Raw genomic sequence first — 20,947 nt, forward strand, 5'->3', positions numbered from 1 at the left:
ATCAGCAAAATCGGAGAACGACCACGGCCACTTTAAAAAAAAAAAAATTTTTAAGTCAAATTTTAACAAAAAATTTAATATCTTTGCAGTATATAAGTCAATTATGTCAACATTCAACTCCAGTAATGATATGGTGCAACAAAATACAAAAATAAAAGAAAATTTCAAAATGGGCGTGGCTCCGCCTTTTTTCATTTAATTTGTCTAGGATATTTTTAATGCCATAAGTCGAACCAAAATTTACCAATCCTTGTGAAATTTGATAGGGGCTTAGATTCTAGGACGATAACTGTTTTCTGTGAAAAGCGGCGAAATCGGTTGAAGCCACGCCCAGTTTTTATACACAGTCGACCGTATGTCCTTCCGCTCGGCCCCTAATACGATAACTTCAGCAAAAATCGATATATCTTTACTAAACTTAGTTCATGTGCTTATCTGAACTCACTTTGAATTGGTATAACAAATGGCCGAAATCCGACTGTGACTACGCCCACTTTTTCGATTTCGAAAATTACGAAAAATTAAAAAAAGCCATAATTCTATACCAAATACTCCCTTTTAAAACCCTCATTAATACTTTTATTTGATACCCATATCGTACAAACAAATTCTAGAGTCAGCCCTGGTCCACCTTTATGGCGATATCTCGAAAAGGTGTCCGCCTATAGAACTAAGGCCCACGCCCTTTTAAAATACTCATTAATTCCTTTCATTTAATACCCATGTCGTACAAACAAATTCTATAGTCACCCCTGGTCCACCTTTATGGCGATATCTCGAAAAGGCGTCCACCTATAGAACTAATGCCCACTCCCTTTTAAAATACTCATTAACACCTCCATTTGATACCCATATCGTACAAACAAATTCTATAGTCACCCCTGGTCCACCTTTATGGCGATATCTCGAAAAGGTGTCCACCTATAGAACTAAGGCCCACGCCCTTTTAAAATACTCATTAACTCCTTTCATTTAATACCCATGTCGTACAAACAAAAGCTATAGTCACCCCTGGTCCACCTTTATGGCAATACCCCGAAAAGGCGTCCACCTATAGAACTAAGGCCCACTCCCTTTTAAAATATTCATTAACTCCTTTCATTTAATAGCCATGTCGTACAAACAAATTATAGAGTCACCCCTGGTCCACCTTTATGGCGATATCCCTAAATGGCATCCACCTATAGAACTATGGCCCACTCCCTCTTAAAATACTATTTAATACCTTTCATTTGATACGAATGTTATACAAACACATTCCAGGGTTAACCTAGGTTCATTTTCCTACATGGTGATTTTCCCTTATTTTGTCTCCATAGCTCTCAGCTGAGTATGTAATGTTCGGTTACACCCGAACTTAGCCTTCCTTACTTGTTTTTTTTTTTTTCAAAATATTTAAAACTTATTTTGAGTTGGAAAACGGTGTTTTTTTTTTTCAAAATGCTATAACTTTTTCAAAAATTGACCGTTTGGGATCATTTTTTTTTAATATGTTTTTAAAATGTACTTTTCGGAAAAAATACAAAAAAAAATTTTAAGTTTTTTTCAATTAAATAAAAAAAAACGGCCCACTCCGGGATTAGTGAGGATGATTGCAGAATTGATTGAAGTTTTTTATGAGAAAAAAAAATGGCGAAATTCGAAAAATCTCTAAAAACTGAAAAATTACAAAAAAAACAACTTTAAAAATTTGTTTGTATTTTTTCCGAAAAGTTCCCAAACGGTTTTTGAAAAAGTTATAGCATTTTGAAAACAAAAACGGTGTTTTTTAAAAATTCATAACTTTTTTTGAGTTGGATGAAAAAATTCTGAAAAACGTCTTTCGTAAGCTAGAAAAAGAAGAAAAACTTTCAGCCAATTCTAAAGGGGTCGGGTTGAAAATTGTTCGAAATGGGATGGAATACCCCATATATATATACATTTGATCCATCGAGTTCGTTGCCTAAGTTTTTTGTTGCCCATTCGAACAGCATACTACCTACAAAACGGCTTTAGTTATAACAAATAAAGGTGTCTAAGTTCGGGTGTAACCGAACATTATATACTCAGCGTGGGCTTCAATTTTACATTTCATTTCAGATAAATTACTTTTCTACATAACACGTGGCACCGCCCATTTAAAAGAAAAATGTCTCCCCATTTCCTCTTACAGTAAAACTTGATAAGTGAAATATCATTGATTCAAAACTATTTTTTGATAATTTATAGCTTATTATTCTAGTCTACGATCCTTTTAAATTTGTTTTATATCTAAGTTGCCATGGTCTTTAACCGATCTCGTCCATTTTTTCTAGAAATATTCCCTGCTATATGGAAAATTTGTGTACCCAATTTTATTACGATCCGTTAATTTTTCTTCGAATTATGGATCCCGAAACATAGAAAATTACTTAGCTAGAAAAGGGGCGGTGCCACGCCCATTTTCTTAAATTTGAAGTTTTTCTCATTTACTGTTATAAATCCATTTGGGAAAAGAAATACCATTGATATAAAGTTCTTTTTTGCAAATATATAGATTGTTTTATTCGTCCACGACCCTTTTAAAAATCTTTTATATAAGAGTGGGCGTGGTCCTTAACCGATTTCGTTAATTTTTCTTCAAATCATTCCTTATAGTAAAGGCAACCTCTCTGCCGAATTTTGTTAAGATAGATTTAACGATTTTTGATTAATAATATTTATAAAATTGAGTTTATCACAAGTAGGCGGTGCCACACCCATTTTAAAAAATTGTTTCAAATTTTTATCATGGGTCTCAATAACAGTCCACATGTCAAAAGTCAACATTCTAGGTGTATTATTTACTAAATAATCAGGTTTTTTGTGTTTTTCAAAATTATATATATAAAAAGTGGACGAGGTTATAATCCGATTTCGCTTATTTTCAATACCAATCTATTCTAGGTCCATATAAGCTCGTGTACCAAATTTGGTGAAGATATCTCAATATTTACTCAAGTTATCGTGTTAACGGACGGACGGACGGACATGGCCCAATCAAAATTTGTATCGAGACTGATGATTTTGATATATGGAAGTCTATATCTATCTCGATTCCTTTATACCTGTACAACCAACCGTTATCCAATCAAAGTTAATATACTTTGTGTGCAAAGCACGCTGAGTATAAAAATAATCCTAGCAATCGTAATAAATTCGAATTAGTTAGGTTCCATAAAAAAATATAGTAAACAATTTACAAGAAAAAAACAAAAAACAACACCAAATAAACAAATATACTTCTTTGAACACAAGCAAACTAATTATCACTCATCGCAAAATTCATAGAATTGTGTGATCAAACCACAAATCTGGGAAAAGAAACAACCAAATGAGAAACTCATGCACCCAAAATTAGTACCTGCTTCCACTTTTTTTTCAGATAAATTTTAAGCTTACAAATATGTTGCATATATTTCTATGTATGTATATATATCAGCGCTTGTACTTGTGATAGCTTAAGTTGAAATAATTAAGTTGAAAACTCACTTTAAGTTCATTTGAAGACCAAAACAAAAATACTTCATAGAAAAATTAGCACTAAATTAAACTGCGTTACATTGTTGTGGCAAATAAAATTAAATTTATATGCTATTAGAGATGTTTTCAACAGCAAGTTGATTAAATTAAAGCATTTCATTTTCATATAGACACAAAAGATTTTTTATTCTACAAGCAACATAATCATAACCACCCGCAGCATATCTAGAAAAAACAACAACAAAGCCATACTAACAAATTCATTTTCTATGCAAGAAGCGTCAAAAATGTTGTAAAAACAAAAGCAGATCCAAGTGAAGTAGAAAACATAAAACTCACTTCCAAAGAAAAGTCATTAAATCGGCTTTATCAGTGATTGTTGAAACGAAAAAAAATAGTAAATAAATAAAATCAACACCCCAACAAACAACTTTACATACAAACATACATAAACATTTGTTAAAAGCTACCATAAACACTCTTTAAATATCGAGAGAAGTATTCAGTTACCTGCAGATTTATTCGAGCAGACCCGCAGCCGCTGAGCTCCAAAGCCATCAAAGTACATATTCACACATATATGTACATATGTATGTAGGTATGTATGTATTTACATTTGTACCTCAACAAAACTTGTATTTGCTTAGAAATTAGAGTCAAAACAAACTAAGTGATGTTAGGTGGACAACAGAGCAACAATAAAAATACATACATACATACATAGTCGATGAAACCGGCTGTGAAAATAAAAGCAAAGGCAAACCATCTAGGAAGAAAAGCAAAAATCATAAAAGCAACAGCAGCTTTACAAAGATCAAATAACAACAAAATGTATGTTTGCAAAAGGAAAATCAATAATATATTCTGACAAAGCAAAGCCACTCTGCTTAAATCATTGTGAACAGTGTTTGGGAGAGATCTTATTTACTCAACAGAAGCTGTTTAGCACTACTAAGATTGTGACTGCCGTTAAAGTTAAATCACTGTTCAGAGTACAGAGTAAAATTGTCTCACGGTAACATTGATAGCGACTTTTGCTCTTTTTATGTTAAAACAATCTATTACAATTTTCAGATTTAAAAATAGAAAATTTTGAAGCTCTGTTAGTTCTGTGTAAATTCAGTGAATTCAAATGTGCTTACCGGGGTGGAGTTTATATTAATAACGACTTCTTTTCTTTATTTTGTTAAACGACAGGAGGAAAGATAACTCATACATTATTATAATCATCAGTGATTGGTAAAACCCCAAATAGTAAAGGTCTCCCCATTCCTCTGCTTACAAACTGCGGTGTCGATTAAAATACTTTTTGCACGGAGCATTTCCTGAGCACTCATCTCAGATCGCTATTTAAAATGAACGATATCGGACTATAACCACGCCTACTTTTTCGATATCGAAAATTTCGAAAAACCGAAAAAGTGCGATAATTCATTATAAAAGACAGATAAAGCGACGAAACTTGGTAGATGAGTTGAACTTATGACGCAGAATAGAAAATTAGTAAAACTTTTGCAAGCTGTAATTTGGCAGTCGTTGAAGATATCATGATGAAATTTGGGAGGAACGTTACTCCTATTACTATATGTACGCTTAATAAAAATTAGCAAAATCGGAGAAGGACCACGCCCACTTTTAAAAAAAAATTTTTTTAAAGTAAAATTTTAACAAAAAATTTAATATCTTTACAGAATATAAGTAAATTATGTCAACATTCAACTCCAGTAATGATGTGGTGCAACAAAATACAAAAATAAAAGAAAATTTCAAAATGGGCGTGGCTCCGCCCTTTTTCATTTAATTTGTCTAGGATACTTTTAACGCCATAAGTCGAACAAAAATCAACCAATCCTTTTGAAATTTGGTAGGGGCATAGATTTTATGACGTTAAATGTTTTCTGTGAAAATGGGCGGAATCGGTTGATGCCACGCCCAATTTTTATACACAGTCGTCCGTCTCTCCTTCCGCATGGCCGTTAACACGATAACTTGAGCAAAAATCGACATATCTTTAATGAACTTAGTTCACGTGCTTACTTGAACTCACTTTATCTTGATATGAAAAATGAACGAAATCCGACTATGACCACACCCACTTTTTCGATATCGAAAATTACGAAAAATGAAAAAAATGCCATAATTCTATACCAAATACGATAAAAGGGATGAAACATGGTAAGGTAATTGGATTGTTTTATTGAAGTGAAATATAACTTTAGAAAAAACTTTATAAAATGGTTGTGACACCTATCATATTATGTAGAAGAAAATGAAAAAGTTCTGCAGGGCGAAATAAAAAACCCTTAAAATCTTGGTAGGTATTAGATATATAAATAAATTAGCGGTATCCCACAGATAATGTTCTGGGTCACCCTGGTCCACATTTTGGTCGATATCTGGAAAACGCCTTCACATATACAACTACCACCACTCTCTTTTAAAACCCTCATTAATACCTTTAATTTGATACCCATACCGTACAAACACATTCTAGAGTCACCCCTGGTCCACCTTTGTGGCGATATTTCGAAACGGCGTCCACCTATAGAACTAAGGCCCACTCCCTGTTAAAATACACATTAACACCTTTCGTTTGATGCCCATATTGTACAAACAAATTCTAGGGTCACCCCTGGTCTACCTTTATGGCGATATCTCGAAACGGCGTCCACCTATGGAACTAAGGATTACTCCCTTTTAAAATACTCATTAAAACCTTTCTTTTGATACCCATATTGTACAAACAAATTCTAGGGTCACCCCTGGTCCACCTTTATGGCGATATCTCGAAACGGCGTCCACCTATGGAACTAAGGATTACTCCTTTTTAAAATACTCATTAACACCTTTCATTTGATACCCATATCGTACAAACACATTTTAGAGTCACCCCTGGTCCACTTTTATGACGATATTTCGAAACGGCATCCACCTATAGAACTAAGGCCCACTCCCTTTTAAAATACTCATTAACACCATTCGTTTGATGCCCATATTGTACAAACAAATTCTAGGGTAACCCCTGGTCCACCTTTATGGCGATATCTCGAAACGGCGTCCACCTATGGAACTAAGGATTACTCCCTTTTAAAATACTCATTAACATCTTTCATTTGATACCCATATCGTACAAACGCATTCTAGAGTCAACCCTGATCCACCTTTATGGCTATATCCCTAAATGGCGTCCACCTATAGAACTATGGCCGACTCCCTCATAAAATACTCTTTAATGCCTTTCATTTGATACCCATGCCATACAAACACTTTCCAGGGTTTCCCTCGGTTCATTTTCCTACATCGTTATTTTCCCTTATGTTGTCACCATAGCTCTCAACTGAGTATGTAATGTTCGGTTACACCCGAACTTAACCTTCCTTACTTGTTTTTTTATTGATGTCGTTAGTTCCACTTCTTGACTAGCCCTTATCTTAAAACTGTATCTATAGCAAATGGAGCTGCCATAAGTGCCGTTTCTACGAAGTTGATGATTTGTAATAATTCTTCGAAACTGCCCAGCATGCTGCTCTAACATGGTCCCTACCGTTCAGCAGCTTCATTTCGCTTTCTATTGGTCTTCGATGTTTACCATCAACCAGCTTAAGAAGGATTCCTCTTTAGATCCCTTCTCAGTCGCAAGTTTATTTTATATCCCATATATTAGTTGGGAGTCTAATTTTATGGTAAAACAAAAGAGTTTACATTTCCAGAAAAGGCTTCACAGCAAACTTCTCAAGGTATGTACTTTTTATTCTACTGGCAGCCCTATTTTGTTCTAGTCTATACAAGTTTGTGTGTATCCTCACCTGATTGATCTATATTTGTGCTTCATCTGCATTTTGGGATAGGGAGAAATATGTATTATAATAGTAGATAGAAATGAAAAAGCGAATGAGCTGTCTAAAAAGGGCACACGCCTCTACGCTTGTTCCGTCTCAATCAGATTAGGCGAGATTTAAAAAGGCGAGAGTTGCACATGATCAAGCAAGCACGAACGGCGAAGAACCAGGCGCGGGGCTGCAAAGTTTCGAAGTACAAGATAGACTAGCAAAGATACTGGGCCTCGTCAATGATAGTAATGGAAAGAAGTGCGGGGTGCAGGGGAAACGATCGAGCATATAATACACTTGCAAAACTAAAGCTCCAGCTATAAAGACTAACAAAACTATGTATTAGATCTAAAAGTAGAAATTATTATACGTCTTAGAAAGCTGCTAGTACTTGTCAAGAGGACGAAGTTTTTTATAGTAATCTTCGTGTAACTCTATCGACTCATTCAGGCTATATTTAGGACCTCACGGGCAGGCCATTTCAACCTAACCGAAAATCTGAAATGACTGCGGCAATGTGTTCTGTGAATATTCAGGTATTCCAAGATTTGAAGGTACTGGGTTAAAGTTCCGTGCAAAGCAACATAAAAATTTAGAAAACATTTTTATCTATCAAACACTCCGAGCGTATTTGCATCTGCCGTTCGGCGTCGGCATAAAACATGTATGTCCCGTCCAATCAATTTTTAGGGCAAATTAAAAAGGAGCAGTAGGCTGCTAGTGGATGGATGAGCATTTCATTAGCTACAACGAAATATGACGAAGTCCTTCTTGCCAAAACTTGATATCAAGCGAACAATCGAAATTTTCAAATAACGATATAAAATGCAGCATTCAGACGCTACTAACACAAGCTCTATTTTGTTGATTTGATGCAACGTTTTCTCCACATTTAGTAAGCTACCATCTTAAGAAAAACTCAGATCACAACAATCAAATCTAAGCAAGACCTAGCTCGCAAAAATTTGTATTGAGCTTTAAAAATACCTCACCAGCAACAACTTTGCTTGAAAGACGTTAAACGCTCTCGCTCAATTGGCCAATGCTGCTAACAGAAAATGGTATTCTCTTTTATTTAACAGTTTCTGTTGCTGCAGCAGCTCCGTTGTTTGAAAACATTCATTTAGTTAGCATTTGGCGCAACAAGCGTTGAACGCTTCAAAAACAAGCTCCAACGTTATTTTTCGTGTGATTGACGTTCAACTAAATGCTGTTGCGTTGTCTTATGCGGCAAGCACATTAGTCCCATCATCATCATCATTGTCATAATCGACAGCGTAGACGACGACGCCATTATTATTATTTTAGCTGTCACATAGTCAATTTACGGCATTCCTCCTACCGCCCTCCTAAAAATTAAGAGCCATACCACAGCTCCTTAGCCATTTAAGTTCTTTACCGCACTCTGCAACTTTTCGTTGTTTGTTGTTGGTTCTATATACATATCCTAACAAAACAGCATTGTTGTAGTAAAGGCATTAAGTAAGTAAAACTTAATGTGACAATACAAAAGCATCGATGACGATGGCGATGACATTGCCGACGATGTTGCTTCGGTCGCTCCACCGTCAGCTACAACATCATCGCCTATGTATGTGCGACAACGTCGTTGGTTGTAGGGGCAGTTCTACAGTGTTTTTAGTCAAGAATTCATTTCATTATTGTAAAGTTCGTTGCGTTCGAGGCATGGCGTGTGCGCATCTTCTACAAACGGAATTTAAAACGCTTTGCCACGTCTGGTTAACGTAAAGTTTTTCAAGTGTGAATTCAAATGTTTGTGAGTGAGTTGACTACAATAACAACACAGCATTAGCGGAGCAGCAAATACAGTTTTTTATATTTTACGGACGTACATAACTACAAAATCTAAAGCGATAAAAAGTGCAATTGAAAAAAAAATTCGCATAAGTAAATAATCACAAAAAAATTGTTGGCTGCTAATTGCATTAAACTAATTTCGTTTAAATATAATATAATTTATGCGCTAATATAAAAAACTAGATGACAACAATTTTCGCAAGAAATAAATACAACAAAAAAAACAAAAAAATTGTAGTAAACCGCAAAGAAATTAAGTTCATAAAATTTCATAATTTTGTGAAAGTGCTTTTGTGCCTCATAACAATTGGCAATTGACAACTGACATCTCGGCTTATGACAATTGTTGGCAATTTGTTGCTGATTACTCCGCTGCGGTGCTTGCTGACTCATTGGTCATTTGTCACTTACAAATTTGCATTGTTTATCTTACGGTTTACACCTTCGCAACAACCGTTTTGTAAACAAAAGAAAGTGGAATTTATTATTCATCTGTAATAATTATTATGAAATCTGTTTGGAAAGTGTGAAAGCAGCCAAATAAAGAATATAATTACATACAAATACAAATTAATATACTACGAATGTAGGTGTGTTTACAAGTGTTTACAGTGACGCGTGGTTCGTTGTGGGAGAATAATTCAATCAACTTTGTTTGCAACTTGAATAAATTATATTTGAAATAAAACAAAATTATTTATTTTGATCAAACGTAAGTAAAACTAATAAATAAACAGATTGTATGATAAGAGTTAAGATCAAGTTGAAACAGTAGCAATAGTATGAAATATATAGGTTGGTCTTTTTTAATAAATTAAACGATTTTTTTTCACCTTGCCCCTCTCAAACTGTTATGCTAAACTCAAAAGTATCACATATACCTACATACATTTTGGTCCCAATTGGTAACGGCTAATTTTTCGATCCTTAAGCTGCATAATTAGATTAATAATCTCACACAGTACTTCATTAAGAAGTATCCTGGAATGCAAATAAGCATTGGAAGAATTACGTTCAGACCGGACCATATATGTATGTACTGGGTTACCGGTCATAAACTGATAGAAGGTAACGAAAATGCCAATGAGTTGGCAAAGGGGGGTGCGGCACTCGCACTCGCTAAATCGACGGTAAGCGTCCCGTTTGGGAGAACTCAAAAAGAGGCAGGAGTTGAATAAGCAGAAGCTGGAAAGGCGTGGACATAAGCGCGGGGCAGCACAATAGGCATGCTAACTGAGCACTGCCTTCTGGCGTTACATGTTTATAAGTTAGGCGTCGTCAGTAACAGTAGATGTAAGAAGTGCGAGCTGCAGCAAGAAACGGTTTTACCTTTGATTACATATTGGTAGTTCCACCTACCTAAAATATTACACTTGTGTACAAGTACACGCTGGGTATAAAGATGGCTGCTAGGTGGCGCGCGTATCGAGATATTGTGAAAAATCGTACCAAAAGAGAAATCTTTGAGATCAGTTTTCAAGAGGGTTCCTATTGGGCTATACACTTAAAATCTTTCACTTCACTTTGCTTAGAACACCGAGACAACGAAACAAAATGAGGCAAAAAGTACGATAGATGGCGCTAAGGTTACGCTTAGGGGGCGCAAAGGCTGAGATATTTTTGAAAATTTTAGGTAACTGTGGAATCCTGCTATACATTTTTGTATGAGAGATTCAACTGAGCCAGAGATATGAAACTTGGAGCACGGCTTAGAACCGAATGATAGTGCAGGAAAAAACCTTCTGGATGCGCACATATCGGGATTATTTGATAATTCGAACGAAATTCTAAACTACCTAATCGACTGTACGTTTTAATTTAAAAGTGGCTCACAGGCTAATTTAAGTGCAACATGTATTGCAAACAAGTTACGACAGGTGCGCACTAATCGATATATTTAGACAAATTGATCTGTGCTTGGGAAGTTTGTCATACGTTTTTATGAGACCTTCACTTAGTTACAGACTTAAATACTCCAACATAATTTACAACTTGTTGACTATGCAGAACGAGTGGAAACAATTTCGTTGAGTGTCCCACGGATCATGATAATTAGAGATAATTAGGAATTTCGCCTGGGATTATTAATCTCGCAAGACATTGTTCAGTAGGTTTCCAATGAATTTCATAGCTGGAGCATAGTTAAGAGCCAGTTGACATACGAAATTTCTCTATGTTGCGTAGGTAGCAGACCTTTTTCATTTGAAAGTAATATCTATAAAATAATAATATACCTCCATATAGAGATTTAACAGACAGTTATGACTGAAAAGATTTAAGGTGGTAGATTTAAGTTAAATCTCCATGAAATCTTAAGTAACACTCCGCATTCAATACAATATTTTGGGTATGTCAACCTCTAATTGATAACTCATATCATTTTTTGATATTAAAATATTTAGAGTAAGCTGCAAAATAAAGCGTCGTACAAAAATTCAGTGGAGGCAATGTAGATTCAAATATAAGAGCGGCGACAAATAGAATTTTACGACAAAGGGAGGAGTGCAGTAGCTATGTAACAATGAACCCTGGTGAAAGTTTCGTTGAAACATGTCTTATAGTAACTTCTGTTATTGGAACCTTTTTTCCGTTGAACTTTTGCTTTTTATAAAGGAAAACAAATTACAGCCAAGGCTAAGGTAAACAAAAGTTAGAAGTTACCTAACCTGCTGAAATCAAAGCATTCATTTATAACTTACACGAAGTTCGTATGCCTTAGCTTTGTTGCCGAATATCAAGTCAAACCTAAAGCCAATGTAAAGTTTTATCTGACGCCAGCCAAAGATTTCATAAATCTCAACTGCTAAAGCTTGCAATGGAGACATAATATAAAAAAATTTTAAAAACTCAAAAAAGGTTTGAAATCTAATTGAAGACTTATCGCTTTGTAAATCATAAAAAGTCGAAAGAACACAATTTGAAATGTAATCTGACAATTTGAAGATATTGGGTCATAACAAGAATCGATTTAAAGTGTTAGAGTATTTGATTCGTATAATGGAAATGTTGAACACACCCACAACAATTACTTAAACTAAATATGCAGTTGTCAGTAATAATAAAAAATTCGAAAAATATAAATTCTAATTAAGTTCAGTACAATACAAATACTAAAGTATCAAAGTACCTACCTATAAAGGGGGAGATATTTTACTCTCCAATTAGCTTGATATGTTCAAGGTACACAATGCATTTTAACTTAATAGTAAATAGAAATATTTATTAGTAACGATAGTGTTGTTGTATCCATGTTAATAGAGTCCACATTTGCGTTTGTTGTAATTTGAATACAAAATGTTAACAAAATTGATTCCAGGAAGCACAGTTTCTAACGTTAGAGAAATTTTGGTTGGTTCTATAATGATTGTCTATTTGACAATCTCATACAAGAATTTATTTTGTGTCCTCTTCATTTGTTAAACTGCAGTTTTTAACTTAAAAGAATGTTACAAAAGTACCAACCAGTGGGAAAAATTATTTCACTTGCAAAGTGTGAAAGCACCCTAAGCCAAAGCAAATGTCAAATTATTCTTCTTATGCTTTGCTTGTAACAAAAGTTGGGAGTTGGCTACTTTTTCATGTCAGTGTTGCTCGATCTGCCGTTCTCCATAAAAATACTTGCAATCTACTCATCATACGTAAAACTGCTTTAAATGCATCCTTATGAATAACTGCTTATGTGACGGGGCTTTGAATGCAGTGTGTAGTGCTTCAGGTATTTGACTGAAACCAATCTGGATAACATTAGTTTTGTATATTAGCGTCTAAATATCCTTACTTTCTACTCAAAGTTTTTATACCCAGCTGTACTTGCACACAGGGTATTATAACTTTGATTGGATAACGGTTGGTTGTACAGGTATAAAGGAATCGAGATAGACATAGACTTCCATATATCAAAATCGTCAGTATCGAAAAAAAATTTGATTGAGCCATGTCCGTCCGTCCGTCTGTCCGTTAACACTATAACTTGAGTAAATATTGAGATATATTCTCCAAATTTGGTGCACGAGTTTATCTGGAGCCAGAATAGATTGGAACCGGATGATAACCACGCCCACTTTTTATATATATAACATTTTGGAAAACACAAAAAACCTGATTATTTAGTAAATAATACACCTAGAATGTTGAAATTTGACGTGTGGAATGATATTGTTTAAAACGGGCGTGGCGCCGCCCACTTGTGATAAAATCAATTTTACAAATATTATTCATAAATCCAAAATCTTTAAACCTATCGTAACAAAATTCGGCAAAGAGGTTGCCTTTACTATAAGGAATGCTTTGAAGAAAAATTAACGAAATCGGTTAAGGATCACGTCCACTTTTATATAAAAGATTTTTAAAAGCGTCGTGGACGAATAAAATAAGCTATATCTTTGGAAAAAAGAGCTTTATATCAATGGTATTTCATTTCTCAGGTGGATTTATAACAGTAAATAGGAGACTTCTAATTTAAAAAAATGGGCGTGACACCGCCCTTTTATGACTAAGCAATTTTCTATGTTCCGGGAGCCATAATTCGAAGAAAAATTAGTTCAGAATAGAACCATATGTATATGTAATATTGCGCAGCCTTAAGCACACAAAACAAACAACAACAGCATTTTACGTGTACAGCTGGATATGTAATGTTCGGTTTCACACGAACTTACTTACTTGTTTATGTTAAAAAGCACTTTTCTTACCAATATTAGCGCCAAATTTTGTGCATTCAACGAACGTACGATCATAGAGCAATGGCATCAAGATTCCCTTTGCAGTAAAAGTGGCACAAAGGAAATCTTGGCGCCACAATATGTGCGATCCTATTTAAGTTCGATTGTATCTATGGACATAAGTAAAATAAGCTCTTAGCGACAATCACTTGCTTATAAGCTAACTATTACAAAATTAAAATTCTACCGAAATACATAAATATGTGCAAATATAACTGCCAAATCTTTTTCTGCAAATACTTTCTCCAATATTTTTTCTTTTTATAAGAATTTCATTATTTTTTTTTATTTTTTACCACAAATAAATTGATTTCTGCTCGTCTAATAGTTTGGCTAAAAGCGACTGCGACAAACAATTGAATTTTATATAAAGGTCGAACAAGTACTGCAATAGCGCAAACTACAAAAAACAAAAAGCATTAGCAGAAAATTTGTAAAAACATTTGAAACCCGAATAAAAAAATACAGAGCAGCACCAAAATGTGACTCTTTAGCCCAATGGCGTTTGGACAATTTTACGTTCACTAGAAATTAAATCCACCATAACTCTCATTGTTCTTGCTTTCATTTCCTGTGTACGACGGTGTCGTTGGTCAAAAATTAACCAAAGTAATATTTTTTTACTGTTTCGGTTATACCTTTTATCAATTTTTAATAATTATTGTTATTTTTGTAGGTTTTGGCAGTGCGCTGCCCTGCATATTCAATTAGATTATGAAAAAAGAAAAGAATTTGTTTGTTTGTGCACTACGGGGTTATGAATTCTATCACAAAAAAATATTTATTTACTGCTGGTGTACGCTATATGTCGATATACATATGTGCTATCTGAACACGGCTGTGCGAGGCTTCACCAAGCACTTAAAAATAAGCATTGCGAGGAGACAGGAGTGCATAGGATCCATCAAGCAGAAAAGGCGTGCAAGTCCTATGACATTAGACTCACAAAATTGCTCATATCTCTAAAGAGAGAAGAATTAAGGCTCATATTGACCATTCTAACTGGACACCGCCTTATGGCTTCTCATGCTTTTAAGTTTGGCCTCATCACTTACAGCAGATATATGAAGTGTTAGCTGCAAGAACAACCGGTGGAGCACCTTCTGTGTTCGTGTCGTACGCTCGCGAGGGAAAGGCTTCTGCTACTAGCGGCGGCGGAGCTACCAGATCTCCAGACAGCAATTTATCTAGGTACTAGATAAGTTCTAGTACTTTCCAAGAGAGGAAAATTATTCTGTAACAAAAGTCCTGGCTCCTAATTTAGGTTTTTTTCATCAAACAAATTCTAGCTACACCATGGATACATTCACTCTATGTGACGTCTTTATTGAGCGGCCAATTCAACCTAACCCGACTTTGCATTGCCATACCGCGGGCTACACATATATATTGTAACGAATTTACTGAAAATCCGCTTATTTTACACCTTCTACTAACGTTCGTATCGCTAAACTGTTGAATAAATAACTCCAATATTCAATAATGCAAAATGGCCTTTATTAAAGTACTTCACAATAACACTGATACTTCGCAACCAATACCTCGCTTAAATCAAACTGAATTGCTCATGCCTCAGCTTGTGCTGCTTTTATACTCTTCGGTTTCCTCGTTCGCATACTTCTAGGCGTTTCTTCTTCTAAAATTTGCTACTTAGTTACCAGCTATAAAATACCAGCTATAAACTACAGATGCACGTTTATAGCTTCTCGCATAGCAATATGCGCGTGTTTATGTGAGTAATACTTGCACAAATGATTGCATACTTTTGTGAGTATCTCAGATATCTCCGCTGCTTCTCCGCTGCTTGTATGTGCATATGTGTAGACATAATGATTGATTTGTTTATGTATATACCAGTGACTGCTTAGTATAGGCTTAGAGATGATAGTATCCCTTAGTGTTGCTAATATTCTTCAAATTACCTCTAAAATCTCGCTCCACATTTGTTTTAACTTTTTCAGTAACCCTTTTTAACCGGGCTCCTGAGATATGATATAACGAATGACTTCGCTAAAATAGAACCTTCATTAGAAGCATTTAACAATAAAACTTTTAAGTAATGGCCTTTCTAATCAAATAGGGCAATATATTAACCTTAACTGTCTGTTTATCTAGTCTCAAGAAAATCGAATTATTCAGACAATTTTTTCGAAAGGACTGACTGACTATACCTCTAATTATAAAATGAATCTTTACGATCACAAGCAATAAAAGTACGATTTTTTTACCAAACGATGAATTGTTTGCCGATGTATAAAAAACAGCAGTGCTCACATAAAAAACACCATTTTTTACAATATTTACAGTAGCTCTTTCCTTTTTTGATAATTTTGGGATGAAAGAGACCGCTTTCGAATGTTATAGAAGTTCAGTTAAAAAAAAATCTGCAAAATTTAAAAAACTGGTTATCAAGACCTACAGCTCTTCCTAATCGGTGTGTTATCGAAGAGCTATTGATTCGTTACCTTCGTGCCTTATCGATAAACTATCGATTTTCATAGAAACCCTATATATTTTTCAATAAATAGTTATCGCTTTTTAAAAGAAAGGTTGTCGGTTGGTTATCGGTGTTTTATCCATGAATCATCGGTTTGTTATCAAACCGATGCCGATTAAACTTTAAAAAGAAATCTATAACACATCTTTTACCCGTCGTTTACAAGCCGATAGTTCGGAGAAAACAAGCCAACAATTCAACAATAGTTTCACTGTCCATAGTAAGTCGATAATAAAGTAAAAACTTGTCTACATCCTTGTTATCAATAAAAAGCTCTTCTCAATTAGATCGGAATTATTTGTTTCTGGTAAAATTACCTCTCTTGTGGTTTAACTTCAATCCCTGTACGTTCTTAATTTATCTTTAAAAGGTGTTGGATAAATCCTGTTTTTCTACATATGTCCTTAATTACTTGCCCCCACTGTATGTTTGTAGCTCACCATTCTTGTTCCCTATACATTCATACATATATGTATATATTTGACTTACTAATTTTTGCTGATTGTTCTTTATACTTGCTGTGTTAGCTTGGGTTATTCGTGGCTTTGGCAATGGCAATGGTGTATATACACAGTTTTTCATTGCGATTAGTAATCAAATCAAAAACACCGGTTATGTCGATTGTTCAGCGACACGCTTCGTAATAACGTCACAAACCGCATTTAAACGGCGTCATCGCTTTAACATTTTCATATATTTTTAGCCACAATTTGCTTTGGACTATTAATTTTAGTTGGTTTATTGTTTTTTTTTTTTAACCACATGTATATGTATGGAGGAATACAGTATTATAAATATGTATATGAGTCTACAATACAGAATGTGCAGTGATGGACACATCATTAGAGTCACCAACGTTTTTTGAATTTGTTTCGCAGTAACTTTGCGTTACTTACAATGGGGTCCAAAAATAGGAGGAACTATATTTCCAATAAAATTTAATTACTTTTTCTAATAAAATTTAATTAGTTAAATTTAAAGGAACAATTGTACTGAAGATGGCACATTGCCGAAACGGACTTGTCCCTGCGACAATGTTTACAAATGAAATCGCGTATTTATTCTACGTCATTGATTAGATACATAAGGTGCAACAGTGAAAGGTGAAAAAGATACCATCACCATATTTTAATTGTATCAAGCACAAAACAAACAAGGTCCTAATGATGAAAAAGACGCTTACTTGACATTTCTTCTTACTTCAAACTCTCATCGAACCTGGGCCCGTATCGTGTTATAAGACCACATATCGAAAAGCAATTTCACTCAAACGATAATTATGAAACTGTCAAAAGATTCTTAAAAATGGTAACAAGTTATGTATCTAATGAGTACTGGTAGCCATAATTTCACATATTTGATAAATCGATGAACCATTTCAGAGCTATTGCGAATGAAAAAATTGATTTCCATCACGGATCATTAACACCCTTCATTTCATACCAATGTCATACAAACAAATTCTCCCACCTTTATGGCGATATCCCAAAATGGCGTCCACCCATAGAACTATGGCCTACTCCCTCTTAAAATACTCTTTAGTACCTTCAATTTGATACACATGTCATACAAACACATTCCAGGGTTACCCTAGGTTCATTTTCCTACATGGTGATTTTCCCTTATTTTGTCTCCATAGCTCTCAGCTTTCCTTACTTGTTTGATTTGTAATCTACCCAGAACCAGTGCGTAAATTATTTAGACTTGGAACAATTTATGTACTGAATAGCAATTCGTCTCAAAGTCGATTCTTAGCTATGTAGATACTGCTTGCTTTTAAGTGAAACAAACATAAATAATGGTATATTTGTTAGATGAGTTCTTTCCTGGTATATTTCCACCTTTTTTCGAAAAATCCATACGATACTGGAGTCGAAATACTCGATGACAAAAAGTATCGGTACAAAAGTATCGAGTATAAAATATCGGTATGAGGTGGCAGAAGTATCGATATGGTGAAATATCGTATCGAAATTCGTTTCTTTACGATCACTATTACCATATCTCACTGATTATTTTTGCAAAGTCAAGTGATGAAAATGTTTGAATAAGACCTTTTGTATTGCTTTGTGTATGCTCTATACGTAATACTTCTAGCCAATAATATGATGAGATGCCCCTAATTATGTGACCACCACTGTAAAAACAAATTAAGGTATATATTTTGCGTTTTTAAGTGTTATTAACCGTTGCGGTTCGTGCATTTTAATTTTGTGAAATTAAAGTCAGATATTCTTAGTGTGGTATTTTCCAAATATATATTCTCAACCTATATTAACATAAATATTATGAATCAAGGCCCATCTGTATGACATATGACATGGGAATTCGCTACATTTACCTAAGTAATGTACCCATATTATCATTTATACTTCGTTGTTCTCTTTCAACTTCAACAGTTTTAGGTTAGGATCACAACCAGGTGCGTACTGGTTCCACAATATATATTAAATCAACCTAAGCTCAACTCACGCACCCATCCATTATATATTTTTTTTTTGTACTCATCATTTCTATCCATTTTTATACTCAGCGTGCTTTGCACACAGAGTATATTAACTTTGATTGGATAACGGTTGGTTGTACAGGTATAAAGGAATCGAGATAGATATAGACTTCCATATATCAAAATCATCAGGACCGAAACAAATTTTGATTGGGCCATGTCCGTCCGTCCGTCCGTTAACACGATAACTTGAGTAAATATTAAGATAATTTCACCAAATTTGACCAAGAATAGATTGGTATTGAAAATGAGCGAAATCGGATGATAACCACGCCCACTTTTTATATATATAACATTTTGGAAAACACAAGAAACCTGATTATTTAGTAAATAATACACCTAGAATGTTGAAATTTGACGTGTGGATTGATATTGAGACTCCTTAAAAAAATTTAAAAAAATTTGGGCGGGGCAACGCCCACTTGTGATAAAATCAATTTTACAAATATTATTAATCATAAATCAAAAATCGGCAAACCTATCGTAACAAAATTCGGCAGGGAGGTTGCCTTTACTAGAAGGAATGCTTTGAAGAAAAATCAACGAAAACGGGTAAGGACCACGCCCACTTTTATATAAAGATTTTTAAAGGGGTCGCGGAAGATAAAAATAAGCTATATCTTTTCAAAAAAGTGCTTTATATCAATGGTATTTCATTTCCCAAGTTGATTTATAACAATAAATAGGAAAAACTTCAAATTTAAAAAAATGGCTAAGCAGTTTTCTATGTTTCGGGAGCCATAACTCGAAGAAAAATTAGTTCAGAATAGAACCATATGTATATGTATTATTCCGCGGCCTTGTAAAACTATTAAGCATACAAAACAAACAACAACAGTTTTTCAAGTGTACAGCTGGGCATATAATGTTCGGTTTCACCCAAATTTAGACTTCCTTACTTGTTTTTTATCGTTTTGCTGATTGTGCATATTAATTTGAGTATTACTTTAAAACTGATTAATATCGTCGTTTTAGCCGATCATTCATAATTCATGCTTTATATAAGATTTGTGAGAGTTTCCGCATATCGCCCCGTTTATTCGTTAACCACGTAACTCCACTTTTTGAGAAAATCGATTTTTTATGTGGAAACGCTCATACGGCACCGATAAAGGTGAGGTTATATTCAAGTTGCCAAAATAAAATTTTATGATTTTAAGCTCCCCTGTTTATCATGTTACATGGCTGTCTCCTGATCGAAATACTCGCAATCAGATCGATCACGTTGTGATAGACGGACGGCATGCCTCCAGTGTTTTAGATGTGCGCACGATTCGAGGACCTAACATCGATTCGGACCATTATCTCGTTGCAGCCAAAACACGCACCCGCCTCAACGCGGCTAAAAACAAGGAACAAAAAACACAAGGAAAGCTAGACATCGAAAAGCTTCAATCACAACAGACTGCCAATTATTTCGCAACTCGACTCTCACACCTGCTCTCTGAGGGCACAACTCATCCTGAAGGAATACAGGGGCAGTGGGAGCATATCTCCAAAGCACTTCGTACTGCCGCCGAGGAAAAAATTGGTTACCGGCGGCCACGAAAAAACAACTGGTATGATGAACGACGAAAGAAAAGACGCTGCCTACAGGGCTGCGTTAAAAGCGAGCGCGACAAGAGGAGTGTGTGAACGCCATCGTGAGTTGAAAAGGGAAGCGAGACGCCTTTTCAGGAAGAAAAAGCAGAAGCAGAAAGGCGTGAGTTCGAGGAGCTTGAGCTGCTAGCCACCAGGAATAACGCCCGAAAATTCTACCAAAAAATACGGCGACAGACGGAAGGTTTTAAGACCGGGGCAAACTCCTGTAGGAATGAAAACGGCGACCTTGTAACTGATGTCCAGAGAGTGCTTAGATTATGGAGGAATACTTCTCTGCTCTCCTAAATGGAGGCAGCAATTCACCGCGCAGAGATGAAGAACCCGATCCCGCAATCGATGATGATGGAATATATGTCCCCCCGACCGATTATGACGAAGTTAGAATAGCAATAACCAGATTGAAAAACAACAGTGGGCGCTGATGGATTGCCTACGGAGCTATTCAATTTCGGCGGCGAGGAGTTGGTAAGACGCATGCAGCAGCTTCTTAGCA

The 20,947-nt window shown here is 35.1% G+C and overlaps 1 protein-coding gene across 3 annotated transcripts in view; it reads left to right on the top strand.

The window, feature by feature from the left end:
* sano (serrano) overlaps positions 1 to 20,947 on the top strand; it is an 821,182-nt gene that overhangs the window by 735,388 nt on the left and 64,847 nt on the right. Inside the window, exon 1 of one of the 3 annotated variants that reach the window (XM_067773880.1) lies at positions 8,973 to 9,840. The exons of the other annotated variants lie outside the window; for them this stretch is intronic. The gene's annotated coding sequence lies outside the window, so the exon portion shown is untranslated. Of the gene's footprint in view, positions 1 to 8,972; positions 9,841 to 20,947 lie in introns of those variants that run through there. 3 annotated transcript variants of the gene reach the window in all.

This window comes from Eurosta solidaginis, chromosome 3 (genome assembly GCF_040869045.1).
Source record: "Eurosta solidaginis isolate ZX-2024a chromosome 3, ASM4086904v1, whole genome shotgun sequence".
Taxonomy (NCBI): Eukaryota; Metazoa; Arthropoda; class Insecta; order Diptera; family Tephritidae; genus Eurosta; species Eurosta solidaginis.